Raw genomic sequence first — 13,959 nt, 5'->3', positions numbered from 1 at the left:
ATATATGAGGGAATTGTATTGCATCTATGTAGATCTGTATTCTGAGTGAGAAAGAGAGAGGAGATTGAGAGCAAAGAGGGTGTTACAACGGATCTGCTATAGGTTGTATCTCTTCAGTTTGCTAGATAATATAAAAGGAAGGACTGGTTGTTTCTCCATGGACGTAGCCCAAACTAGGTGAACCACGTATATCTATGTCTCTCTTGTTTTATGCATTTTCTGTGTTTATATTTCTGCAATATTTTATGTGTTCCATTGCTCCGTAATATATAATTTTCTAACAACTGGTATCAGAGCCGAAGATCTTTTTTAGCTGACAAACTCGCAGGAGAGAAGGATTCCTGGTTCATGTGGGAGCAATGGTAGAAGATGGTAAGTTTAGGGTTGAGAAATTTAACAGCCAAAACTTCTCGCTGTGGAAGATGCAGATGGAAGATTATCTGTATTAAAAAGATCTATACCTACCATTGGGCAGTAAAACAAAGATGCCAATGGGTATGACAGATGAAGAATGGAACCTTATCGATATAAAGGCACTCGGAACACTACGGTTGTGCCTCGCAGCATTAGTCGCCTTCAACATTTCGAAGGAAACAATGACGGATGGTTTGATTAAGGCATTGGCGAAAGTATATGAAAAGCCCTCCGCCTCAAATAAGGTATTTCTTATGAAGTGTTTATTTAATATGAAGATGTGGAAAGGTGGATCTATTGCAGACCATTTAAATGATTTTAATGCTGTTACAAGTTAGTTAAGTTCTGTAGGGCTAAACTTTTATGATGAAGTTAGAGATTTGTTATTCTTGTGCTCATTGCCAGAAAGTTGGAATGGTTTAGTAATAGCCATTAGTAACTCTGTTTCTAGATCTATTACTTTAAAATTTGATGATGTTGTCGGTGCTATCCTTAGCGTGGAAATCCGACAAAAAAGCTCTGGTGAGACATCGGGTAATGCTTTGAGTGCAGAGTCTAGGGGAAGAAAAATGGAAAGAGGAAAGAGCTCAGGATATCACAGTAAATCAAGGAAAGGTAGATCTAAGTCCAGATCGGGGATAGTCTGTTGGAAATGCGGAAAGAAAGGACACCTAAAGAAAGAATGTAGATCTCGGAAGGGAAAATAAGGAGATGCATAGCAAGAAAAAAATCTTGAAGCAAATGTGACAGGTGAGGTGTTACAAGATGCTTTGATTCTTTCTTTCGGAAATATTACTGATTCCTGGGTGGTAGATTTAGGGGCCTCATTCCATGCCACACCTGATAAGAAATACTTTCATGACTATGTTCAAGGAGATTTTGGACAAGTCCGTTTGGGTGATGATAAACCCTGTAAAATTGTTGGAATGGGTAAGGTTCATGTAAAAGAGTAGAATGGAAACCAATGGCTACTAAAGGAGGTAAGGAATGTTCCAGATCTGAAGAAAAATCTGATTTCAATAGGGCAGTTAGGCGGTGAAGGTTGTGTGACAACTTTCATAGATAAAGTTTGGAAGGTCACCAAAGGAGCCCTGGTAATAGCAAAAGTCGACAAGGTTGGTACATTGTATTTATGAAATTGTATTTCTAACTTTGTTAATGATTTAACTTCCAAAGGAGTAGTTGCAGCATTATGGCATCATAAGCTCGGACACATGAGTGAGAAGGGGATGAAGATCCTTCACTCAAGGAATTTGTTGCCGGGTTTGAAGAATGTTGATTTGGACTTCTGTGAGAATTGCATTTATGGAAAACAAAAGAGAGTCAGATTTCTTAGAGTTGGGAAAGAAAAGAAGAGTGAAAAATTAGAGCTTGTGCATACAGATGTATGGGGACCTGCTCAGGTATCATCTCTCGGTGGCTCTCGTTATTATGTTACTTTTATTGATGATGCAACTAGAAAAACTTGGATTTATTGTATTAAGAATAAATCTAATGTATTTGATACTTCCAAGAAATGGAAAGCTTTGGTTGAGTTCGAGACAGGAAAGAAATTGAAGTGTCTCAGATCAGATAATGGAGGTGAATATTGCAGAAACGAGTTTGATAGGTACTGTTTAGAGCATGGAATTCACAGAGAGAAGACAGTTCCAAGAACACCACAAGGAAATGGTGTGTCAGAAAGGATGAACAGAACAATGATGGAGCGTGCAAGGTGCATGAGATTGCATGCAGGATTGCCTTTACATTTTTGGGCAAATGTTGTAGATATTGTTGTTTATCTAATAAACAGAGGGCCGTCAAGTTCCTTGGATGGTGGTGTTCCAAAGGAAGCATGGACAGGTAAAAAGGTAAACTACTCCTTTTTAAAGCCTTTTGGTTGTGAGGCCTTTGTTCATATTAATAAAGAAAATAGAACAAAGCTTGAGGCAAAGTCAAAGAAATGTACCTTTATTGGATATGGTGTTAATGATTTTGGTTACCGCTTATATGGTTATGAAAAACACAAAATCATTAGGAGCAGAGATGTAATATTCAATGAAAATGTCTTGTATAATAATCAGTTGCAGGAAAAGAAATAGGAGAAAGAAAACAAGGAATACACAGTTCTTGATGAGATCACTGAAAAAGTAAAGGTGTCTGAAAATAATAATAATCAACAACCACAACAATAGGAATCACCACAACAGCAACAGGCACCCCAAACACCTGAAGGTGGTGTTAGAAGATCTACCAGGATAAGTAGACCCCCTAAACGATACTCTCCTTCATTATATTATTTATTGTTGACTGATTCTGGTGAACCTGAATGTTATGAAGAAGAAATGCAGGTTGAAAGCAGGAAGAAGTGGGAGCTAGCCATGGAAGAAGAGATGGACTCCTTAATGCATAACCAGACTTGGGACTTAGTCAGGTTGCCTGCAGGTAAAACTACATTGCAGAATAAATGGGTTTACAGGCTAAAGGAAGAAGATGGAGGAAAACAGAGGTACATAACTAGACTTGTGGTGAAGGGGTTTGCACAGAAGAAAGGTATTGATTTTGATGAAATATTTTCTCCTGTTGTTAAAATGACTTCAATCGGAACTATTCTAAGTCTAGTAGTAGCTGAAGATTTTCATCTTGAGTAGTTAGCTATAAAGACAACCTTTCTCCATGGGGATTTGGAGGAAGAGATATATATGCAGTAGCCACAAGGATATGAGGTAAAAGGGAAGGAGAAACTAGTGTGCAGGTTGAAGAAGAGCTTGTATGGCTTAAAATAGGCTCCAAGGTAGTGGTATTTAAAATTTGACAAGTTTATGTCTGAACAAGGTTATACTAGATGTCACTCTGATCACTGTGTTTATCTAAAAAAGCAAAATGATGGCAGCTATATTATATTGTTATTGTATGTAGATGACATGCTTGTTGTAGGATCTAACATGTAGGAAATAAAAGTGCTCAAAAGAAAATTGGCAAATTCATTTGCAATGAAGGATTTGGGAGCTACAAAACATATCCTTGGTATGAGAATAACTAGAGACAGAAAAAATCGCAAACTAAGATTGTCTCAGAATGAGTACATACAAAAGGTGTGGAAAAGATTTAATATGCACAATGCAAAACCAGTTAGTACACCTTTTGCTAGCCATTTTAAACTTAGTAAGGAAATGTGCCCAAAGACCCAAGAAGACATGGATTATATGTCTAAAGTTCCATATGCATCAGCAGTTGGAAGCTTAATGTATGCAATGGTCTGCACAAGGCCTGATATTGCACATGCAGTGGGAGTTGTAAGCAGGTACATGAACAATCTAGGAAAGGAACATTGGATGCCAGTGAAATGGATTCTCAGATATTTGAAAGGTACCACAAATCAAGCTTTATGCTTCGGTGGTTCAAACATTTCTCTACAGGGATATGTTGATGCAGATATGGTAGGTGACAGAGATAATAGGAGGAGCACTACATGATATGTATTTATTGTAGGTGGAACAGCTGTCAGTTGGGTGTCAAAAATCTAAAGTGTTGTTGCACTTTCAACAACAGAAGCAGAGTATGTTGCTGCTACAGAGGCTAGTAAAGAAATGATTTGGTTACAAAGGTTTATGGGTGAATTAGGTAAGGAGCATGATATGGGCACATTATACAGTGATAGCTAAAGTGCCATTCATCTTGTAAAGAACTCAACATTTCATTCTAGGACTAAACACATACAACTCAAGTACCATTTAATACAATCAGTGTTAGAAGATGGAGAGTTGAAGCTGGAAAAGATACACTAGCTAGAATCTTACAGATATGCTAACAAAAGTTGTAACCAGGGAGAAACTGAGAATATGCTCAATTTCAATTGGTCTTCAAGTATGATGAAGAAGATGAGAAACAACCAAGTCCAAAGAGGAGTCATTGTCCAGCAAATTAAGCAGCGGTGGAGTTGCTATAATTAATCTCCAAGTGGGAGATTGTTGGCTGTGGAGCCTGATTATCTTATGTATTCAAAGGTATTTCCACATTGGACACCAGTTCGAAATGGGGCAGCAACGCCGCCCATAAAATATTTTCTACAGGGGGGGTCCAGGGGGGGCAACTGCGACCTTTGGGGAGCCCCCCCCTGGCGGGGGGTTTTGGGGGTAGCGCCCTCGAAGCTAAGAATAGATGTAAAATTGCCTTGTAAAAGTATAGTAATTTCTAGTCAATCTGGGCCGTTTTTTAGGCGAGATCTGACGGTAGAAGTTATATTTAATTTAGGGTTTTTTTCCCTAGAAGGCAACCCCTCACTATATATGAGGGAATTGTATTGCGTCTATGTAGATCTGTATTCTGAGTGAGAAAGAGAGAGGAGATTGAGAGCGAAGAGGGTGTTACAATGGATCTGTTGTAGGTTGTATCTCTTCAGTTTGCTGGATAATATAAAAGGAAGGACTGGTTGTTTCTCCGTGGACGTAGCCCAAACTGGGTGAACCACGTATATCTATGTCTCTCTTGTTTTATGTGTTTTTTGTGTTTATATTTCTGCAATATTTTATGTGTTCCATTTCTCCGTAATATATAATTTTTTAACATTGAACAGTTCTTAAAATGCTCATCTTATCATGGCCATTTTAGACCTAAGTCTACATGATGGATGTTTAGTGAACTCTTTACATAAGTTTTGAAGGTCGATTCTGTGTTGGGTAATGTCATGCATTAGTATTGCACTTGGGTTTTATGATGAACAATTATGTGCATTAGCATTTCAATTTGGCTTTTGTGATAGATAAGTTTACACCTTAATATTCCATTTTCAACTTTGATATCATAATGTTGATAATTGATTGTTCTTTAAAATGTTATCAGGTTGCATGTAGGGACTATCCTCATTCAAGGCATTGTTGCGTAAGTTTTCCTTTCAACATCACACCTCATGAGAAATAGTGTGCCTTGGTAAGCTTACTGAGGCACAATCTATTTAAGTACAAAAAGTTTGGAAGAAAAGATATTATTTGTTAAAGTTTGGTTTGAATTGTACAAGTGATTTTGTAATGTATGTTGTATTTTTATGTTCTTGGTATGTACATAGAGATTTCTTGTGATAATATTGTATTTGAAGAGTAATTATCTAGGACATTTCTTCTCGTGTAATTCAATTGTGTATTTCCATTACTATGTATGTGACAAGCCTGCTCCATGTTTGACTTGGGGCCAAGGAAATTCCATGACTAATCACTGCCATGCCTCAGACAAAGAAGAGAAATGGAGGAAATTATGACATTCCTATAAGCTAAACAAAACACAGATGATATCACCTCCCATAGTTGATGATGTCATACCTCTAGTATCTAGTGGGATATCTACATTTCTGGTTGGTGGATGTAATCAAGAGGGTACAGAGGCAGTTACATATATTCCCTCGAACATTTTCTAGAATGCAACAAGTCAATCCAAGCTTTCTTCATTGACAGACACCATCTTTTGATAATGGTGTTTTTATTCTGCTAATCTATCTAGTCATTTGACTAGCTAGAGTAGGGGCATTCTTGCAAGCTCAATGAGTTCCATAGACCCAACTGGAAAAAATAATAGCATTTGTAGAAAAGCAGTCACATCTACTTTTCCAATAAGTAGTCATGGTGGTTGTTGGCTTCAGGGGGCCTGACCCAGGTTTAGCATTAATTAGCCAAACAAATCCCTACACTACTGGCCCTTTCAGCATGAGCCCACGGAGCGCGGACCGAAGTCTCACCCAAAGCAGTATGGGGGGATTCTGGAGCCAAGTTTCTACACCCTGAGATGGTTGTGATGTAATTTGATTCCTTTTATCCTTGCCTTCGTGCAGGTCACTTCGCTCTAGGGCTTATAGGACAAACCCTCTATTCCAGCCTTCAATAACTTCACGAAAGGGTACAATCAACCTTCACGTAGCCCTATCCTACTACTCAGGTACTTTCATGATGCTAGAGCAGCGTGCTGTACAAATTACCCAATTAATATAAGTGATTCACTTATGTTATCAAATAGTTATAGTTAACACCGCGTAACAAGATATTCGTAAATGCATCCAATAAATTAATGTAATTGCAGTATTTCCCACATCATATAAGCACAATAAAGGAAATTCATACATAAAATATCCTGATGTATCAACAAAACAAAGACAAAGAAATTGCAAAATATCTCTCTTTATTAATATCTTCCCAGTGTTTACAGACTCTATCCACCCTAAGCACACAGCTACAGGGGTCCACGCACTCAGCTATAGACTTCTACCTTAGGCCTCTACACACTCAACTGAAAAGCCTCTACCTACGCTACGACCCAAGACTTAGACTTCTTCTTCGGAGCTATCACTCGATTACATGATCTGCCATTATATATCTCCTTAAAATACCTTTAGCTTAGCTCTTTTTATACAATCCCATGGTCCGCGGACCATGGGTAGGTCTCTTACAACTGAATTTACTTTACAAAACTAAGGGTAGAATACCCTTTTTGACCCATAATACCTTCATGCTCTATGACCATAAAATGCAGAGTCTTTACAATTATATTACAAAAATTGACTTAAACATGGGCTTTTAGCCCCAAAACTACCCTTGGGGGATCCCGCTCCCAACAAGCCCCTAACACAAACATTCTGACTCGCCCTCGAGTCACTCAGTAGGTGTGGAAATCTTTGCATGAAGCCTGTCCAGCTCACCCTAGATGACCACATCTTTAGCACTGCACTGAGCTGCTACCTGGTTCACATCTTCAATTGTCTTCTCCGTTACTGCTCCTGGGCTATTAGCTTGAAGCTTTTGTTGCATCTCTTGCAAAGTCACAAGCTTGCCTTCAATGTTTCTTGTGACTGCATAAGCTTCCTCCAGCTAGGGCTTTAGTCATGCTTTCAACACTGCTTCCTTGTGCAACGCTGTGTCCACCTGTTCCTTCAGCTGCTTGGGTTCCTACAGCTTGGCTAACCTTTGTGTCAGCGTGATGGTTCATGCTATGCCCTTAACTTTTTCATAGCACTGTTGGAGTTCGCACATTTCTGTCTCTAGCATCTCGATATTTGGGTCCTCCTGCAAGCTTGTTAGGACCTTAAACGATTTCTCAAAAAACTATGTGAAGTCCTCTACTACACTTTCCACCATCACGCCTACTTCTATGATAATGGTTGTCTATTGTTCCTTTACCTCTAGCAGTGTTGAAGGTTTGGCCCTCAACTGGAGCTCTATAATCTGTAGGTTCAGATCTAGCTAAACCCACTCAATCTCTATCCAAGTGTCGCAGACCCCTGTGGCCAATTTGCAGATGCAGACCTTGACTAGCTCCTCCTCCAGAATGGCCAACTCAGTGACCATTCTGCATGCCTCCTCCACGACTTGCATGATCTTCTTGCTTTGGTTGGCTGCCTCGGCCTCAGCGGTGATGGAAGCATTTCTCTGTAGGGCCATCTATTTGTTGTTTATCCTATGTTCGTTGATCTCCTAGAGGGCGCAGTGCTCATAGACCCTCAGTTATTCAATTACTCCATCCTGCAAGAGGTGGAGTGCTTTGCACGAAAGCGCTGCCAGGTTCAGCCCAACTCCCTTCAAGGTGCTGACAGTGGGCCTGTTAGCCTCATTTTCTGTGGTCAGTGCTCCATCTGGTAGCACTATCGCACTAGAAGCCTTCGTGCGCAACATATCGGTAGCCTCTAATGTGTTGGTACCCAAGCTGGTAGACATCGTACCAGCTTCCAATGCATGAATCTGAAACTCTTGCAGCCTGGTATGGATGCCCCCTAGGATGATCTACTGCTACTTTTTAAATTTTTGCAAGGCCTCCGCGGTGACATATCTGACTGTGTCATTGATGTCATATAAGACACCCTCTGTCAATGTGATAGGGTCCAGTGAGATCTTGGTCACCTTGGATTTCTTTCTCGACCTTCCCTTCTCTAGCTCTTTCAGGTGCTTAATGTGGGCAGATGTCTCCTGGGGGTTTGCACTGTGTTGCTTTTTGTCCTCCTCTTTGGTCTTAGGTGAAGGCAATTGCATGCCTTTGTCAGAGCCCCGCTTTGTGCCACCTGTCTGTTTTCCTACCTCCTCTCCTGTCTATTCCTCCTAAGCCTTCTCAAGGGACTCCTTTTTCCTCTTTTCGACTAACTATGCCATCTTCAGCTTGGACTCCTCCTTCTTCTTCTATGTAGCAGACTTGCTTCCAACCACTGCTAAGTCCATGGTAGTGTGCCACTCCGCCAACCATTTATTAAGCATCGCATCGATGGAATCATCTGTGGCCAGGTACAGCAAGTCATACCACTTCTGCGTAGGGTCCATCCGCACCTTGATAGATACGCGATGGAAATCATCTTTGAAATCGACATAGATCTGTAGGTTAGCGTATACCATGGGAGACAGTCACCACTTATGATTGATGACAATCCTGATATTCATTTCCATCAATATCCAAAATATCTTGTTATCTCGAACTCGTTCTGTGTCCTTGGTTGCCCACAGCAAAGCGTACTTCATTGCTTCAGGAAGGTCCAGTGCAACCAAAGGGAACTGGCACTCCTCTGGTAGCTCCCACGCTACCAGTACAATCAACAGCAAGAGCCACACGTAGTGGAAGATCTTGCTTTTCTCTTGTGCTTCGTGGCAGTTTACCAAGAACTCTTCGCGAAGGTAGTCTGACCAGTTAAACTGGACTCCTTCCACGCACTACTATGCGAATGCGACGACAGGCACCAGTACCTCATCGGCATGACACTTCCGCATCACCTTCACAGTGGGGTCGTACATGCTAGAGATAGTGTACCCACATGGCTTCTTCACCAGCTTGCATTTGTCCTTCATTGACTCTGCAAGCGCCTGCTCACCACCCTTTCTACCAAAGATCATAGTTGGATTTTTGGCTGTATATGGCAGGCATGTTATTCTTTGAATCAACATATCGGTGATGGGTATCAACTCCTCTAGCCATAGGCACCCATCATGCACCAAGCACAACAGTTGCTTGATGACCAAAACTATCACGGTGGTGTGGTTATAGTGTGACACCCAAAGCAGGTTCAACAATCCTACCTTCTCTACCACCTTGAGCCATCTCCGCAGCTCGAACGCAGTCATTCCCATATTTGTGTCTATGATGTGGAGCATCAGTTGCTCGGTTGTCAGGTGCAGCAACTTCTTGTGGTTTTCCAAGTCCCAGTATTCAGGCTTTAGTATCAAAACTTGGGCCAAGCGTGAATCGTCGAAAGTAATTTCATTCAGTAGTAGAGGGGTTTGCAAGGGAGTCTTACTCTCATTAATGTCCTTTGGGACCTTGGACTTAGGCTTGCTTAGAGGGACATACTCTGACAACCATGTAATAGGGTCTGCACCCTGGGTTTTAAACTCCTCTACTTCAACCCCCACGTCCTCATCATCCATCAAGATGTCTTCGATGTCCTCCTCCTCTTCCTCTAGGTTTGTGGCCTTACCCTTGTCCTATTCAGTGGGCTTTGGTGGGTTTCTCCTTGGCGATGCATGCACCATTATGGCAGGTTACTTGCCCTTCTTGTCCTTCACAATCTCCTTGGTTGGGGTTGGCTTTGGTCTCGGTGTTCTTGGAAATTTAGGGACCTCCGCCAATACTTCGGCCACTTCTGAAGTAGCTACTTCGGCCTCCATATCGATTTCCTGCACATTCTCCTCAACTTCCACTTCTTCGATGTTCATAGCTTTTGCACGTGTCGACATGACGATATTCACTAGTTCTTGTGTCTCCTTTGACAATTGTTCAAACGCGGGACCCGCTACCAGATCTTAAAATAATTCATAGTTCATGTGCACCTAAGAGTGCAACAACCCAATTCTCAAAATGCCAAGTGTTTTTTGCTAGACAACCACTTGTAATTTATAGGGCATTTCGAATTCAAATCCGACCGTTCCCCCCAAAATCGGTTGCCGGATTGGTGGCAGATTTTCAAGGATCTAAGCCATAAATTTCGTCTTGAATGTTGGTCGCCCACTCCATTTTCCCTCACTTCTCTTGTCTTTTCATGACCAGTGACTTTAACGGTCACTTTCCGGCCAGCTTGTGCAATTTCTCCCTAGGTAGCACAGGTCCCTCCGTGCTGCCATGGACCCAGTGACACTTCCTTTCTTTGCACCATTTTCCAATCATGCAAATCCCCAACCTGGGCAGTGTAGTTTATAGTCCTGCACCTCCTTTGAGCTGCCTAGAGTTCTATGACTATGCTACCTTCATACAGTCACATAGTCAAACCGCCAGTGTATGGCTTCAAGTGACTACCATTCACCTTTCCTGGGAAGGGTTCTCCATTCAATTTGACTAGTTGTTCTACTCCTCCATCAGTAATCTCCTTAATAACATAAGGCCCTAACCAATGCATCCTGAACTTCCCTGGAAATTTATCAAACTTACTATCATATAGCAAAACCAGATCATTTACCTTAAATGTGAGTAGCTTGATGTGTCGATCATGCCATGCCTTTTCGCGCTGCTTTTGGACATGCTGGTGGAATCCAGCGAAAAATATTTCTTCCTCCAATTCATCCAGCTGTGTAAGCCTCTCCTCCAGGGCTCTGCAATCCATCATTCCTATGAGCACTGCTATGTGCAGACTAGGTACGATTTATTCCATAGGCATTACCGCTTCCACACCATAGACAAGCCTAAAAGGGGTTTGTCTAGTGAACTTCTTGCATGTCGTTCGATAAGCCCACAATGCTGCAAGTATGTGTACGTCCCAATCACTTCGCTGAACATTGCAAACCTTGGTTAGTGCATTTTCAAGAACTTTTTTGAATGCCTCCACTGTCTTGCTAGCCTGTGGGTGATAAGGTGTGCTCTTTTGGGGGCATACCAGAAATTCCTCCGTTAGTGCGCTAATCGTCTTATTTAGGAAGTGCGTACCACAATCACTCATCAAGATCCTCAGACATCCAAACTGCGTCAGTACATGCTAAAATAGGAATTTTGTGGCAGTCGTGCTCGTGCAATCCTTCACTGGTTGCGCTTCTACCCAACGAGTTAAATACTTCATTGCAGTGATAATGTACCTTGCCCACGTCTTTCCTTGTGGCTGAATAGGTCCCACAAAATATATCGCCCACTTCTCAAAAGGTTGCAATGTCATCTATGGATTCAAAGGAATCTCATCCCTCCGCAACGTCCTGCCAGTCCTTTGACACACATCACACACCTTGCAATGTGCTTTTGAGTACTGATGAAGCGTTGGCCACCACAACCCAGTGCGTAGAATCTTCTGCAAAGTTGCTCTCCCTACATAATGGCCTCCCGCAGAGCCCCCATGAGTGTCCACAAGGATGTTGCTTCTTTCGAACTCAGGTACAAACCGTCGCAATATCTCATGAGTCCCCATCTTGTACAGATGGCCAGCAATGACAGAGAAATTTTCCGCGTGCATCACTAATTCCTTCTTTTATTGGATAGTGTATCCTTTCGGAGCATTTCGTGTTGTTATGAAGTGTATTATATCCTCGAAATGACCATCCATGACACGCATTGCAAATATTTTCACATCAGGCAATCCTTTTCCCAAGTTATTAGGTTCCTCCCCTGTTTCGATGCGCGAAAGATGGTCTGGTCCCGCGTTCAATCATCTAGGCTTCACAACCACTTCAAAATCATACTCCTAGAACAATAAGAGCCATATGTAGATTCTCCCCCCAAACACATGCTTATTGACCAGGTACTTCAACACAGAGGAATTCGTATACATCTTAAAATGGCCTCCTAGAAAGTAGTGCCTATACTTCTCGAGCGCATACACCATAGCTAGCCCTTCGCGCTTGGTGGTGGAATAGTTCTTCTCTACTTTGGCCAAATGCGTGCATGGATCATCTTGCCTATCATACTTGTCTGTCATTCATATCTTAGTCTTCCCGAAGTGAGGTCTCATCATTCTCCTACATTCACACCAATCATCAAAGCTTCCCTTATGCATACCCCACCATATTACGAGCATAGCGCGCAGTGCCCAGTCCAACACTTGGAAGCGCTGATTTTTTGGTACCTCTCTTTCAAATGCATCCAAAAAGATATCTACCTCATTCAGGCCATCAAAAGTAGGAATATTTCTTACCTCTGTGGACACACAGCACAACGATTGGGTCACCATGTTCCAATTCAACGTAGTTACTTCATGTAACTGAGTCTGCCAGCATTCTATCTCTTCATTGGAGTCTGAAGTGCATGAACTCTCGCGATACCATGTAATCCATCCATCCACGGTGGGGTTCACCCAGTCTTGGTCTCACACTGTTATCTTATAGATACAGTTCAGGTCATCATTACTCTCATAATCGCAGACTAGTTTAGTATAGCGTGATCCTTTAGCAATAATGAGGGGTACTATTACGCGCAGTGATTTCTTCTCAAAAATCATCTTTTGCTTCTTCAGATTGATTACCCAATTCATATCAGTAGCCCAGTCAATTCCCAGAAGCATAGGATAGGGATTGATGTCATCCACTATCTCTATTACCTCAAAATCAAGTAGTGCGTTCACTCCCTCAATATCCATGGTCACCCCCTACATCTGCCCCATGGCGATGATATTATGTTGATTCGCATCCTTAGCTGAATCAGAGACCATTGTAGCATAGGTCTCCCCATTCACTCCCAAGTCTGCTTCGGTAGGACGTTTGTGTTTGACCCTAGATCCAAAATAACCTGATCCATTTCATACTCTCTTATCTGCGCGGTCAGTTTCATCTCCTGTCCCATCCTTCTTTTATGCTTGCCAATATTTTGTACTACGCGTGGCTCACCTGGCGCAGTTCCAGCACATCTATTGATGAGTTCTTGTAATCCTTTCACAACCTTACTATTTTGTAGTAACTTCATACAGGTCTCTAGGAAAGTTGTGACCATGGAGGAATCCATCTCCTGCTCAGGCTTATCCTTGCTTCCTGAGGTGGAGGCCTTAGTGAAGCTCTTATTAGCTTCCATGAAGGTTTCACATGCACATTCCAAATCAAACTCAGCCTCCTTCACTAGAGCTTTGTGAACCCATGTACTGTCTTATGGTTGTTTCCCCTTGTCATCTCCTGTAGCGATTCCACTTCTGAGCACTATATTTATGTTTACATCTTCCTTGGGTGGCTCAGACCTCATCATCTGCAAGTTCTGAGCCGGAGCAGGTGGTAGCATCCCTTTGTCATGTATTCTAGCTATCAACATAGGATAGTCTTTCATTTCATGATAAAAAAATGTGCAATACTTGCACAACAGATGTGTTGGATTAGTGCAATCATGGTCATAGTGTCATGGTCCTCCGCAATTGTAGCAAATCAACTGTCCTCGACTACTGCTAGGTCCTCCTCCGCTTCAGCCTCGTCTGCGCCCCTGAAATCCTATCTGTGCCAACCGTATTCTCTGGTCAAGGGGTTGCATTTCGGCCTAAACCCTATAGGCGGGATTTCTATCCATCATCAATTCATAGCTTCTACAAGTATTCTCATCATGCCCTACTGACCTACAAAAGTAGCAGAACAGTTGTTGTGGTGCCTATACAAGCTTCTGTAGCAAGTGATAGTTATCCATGGCATGTTTTATGGCTACCTGATAGATAGCGCACCATAA

Source organism: Pinus tabuliformis, chromosome Q, assembly GCF_031772625.1.
Source record: "Pinus tabuliformis cultivar Carrire ecotype Pingquan chromosome Q, CPIR1, whole genome shotgun sequence".
Classification (NCBI taxonomy): Eukaryota; Viridiplantae; Streptophyta; class Pinopsida; order Pinales; family Pinaceae; genus Pinus; species Pinus tabuliformis.
This window is presented reverse-complemented; position numbering follows the sequence as displayed.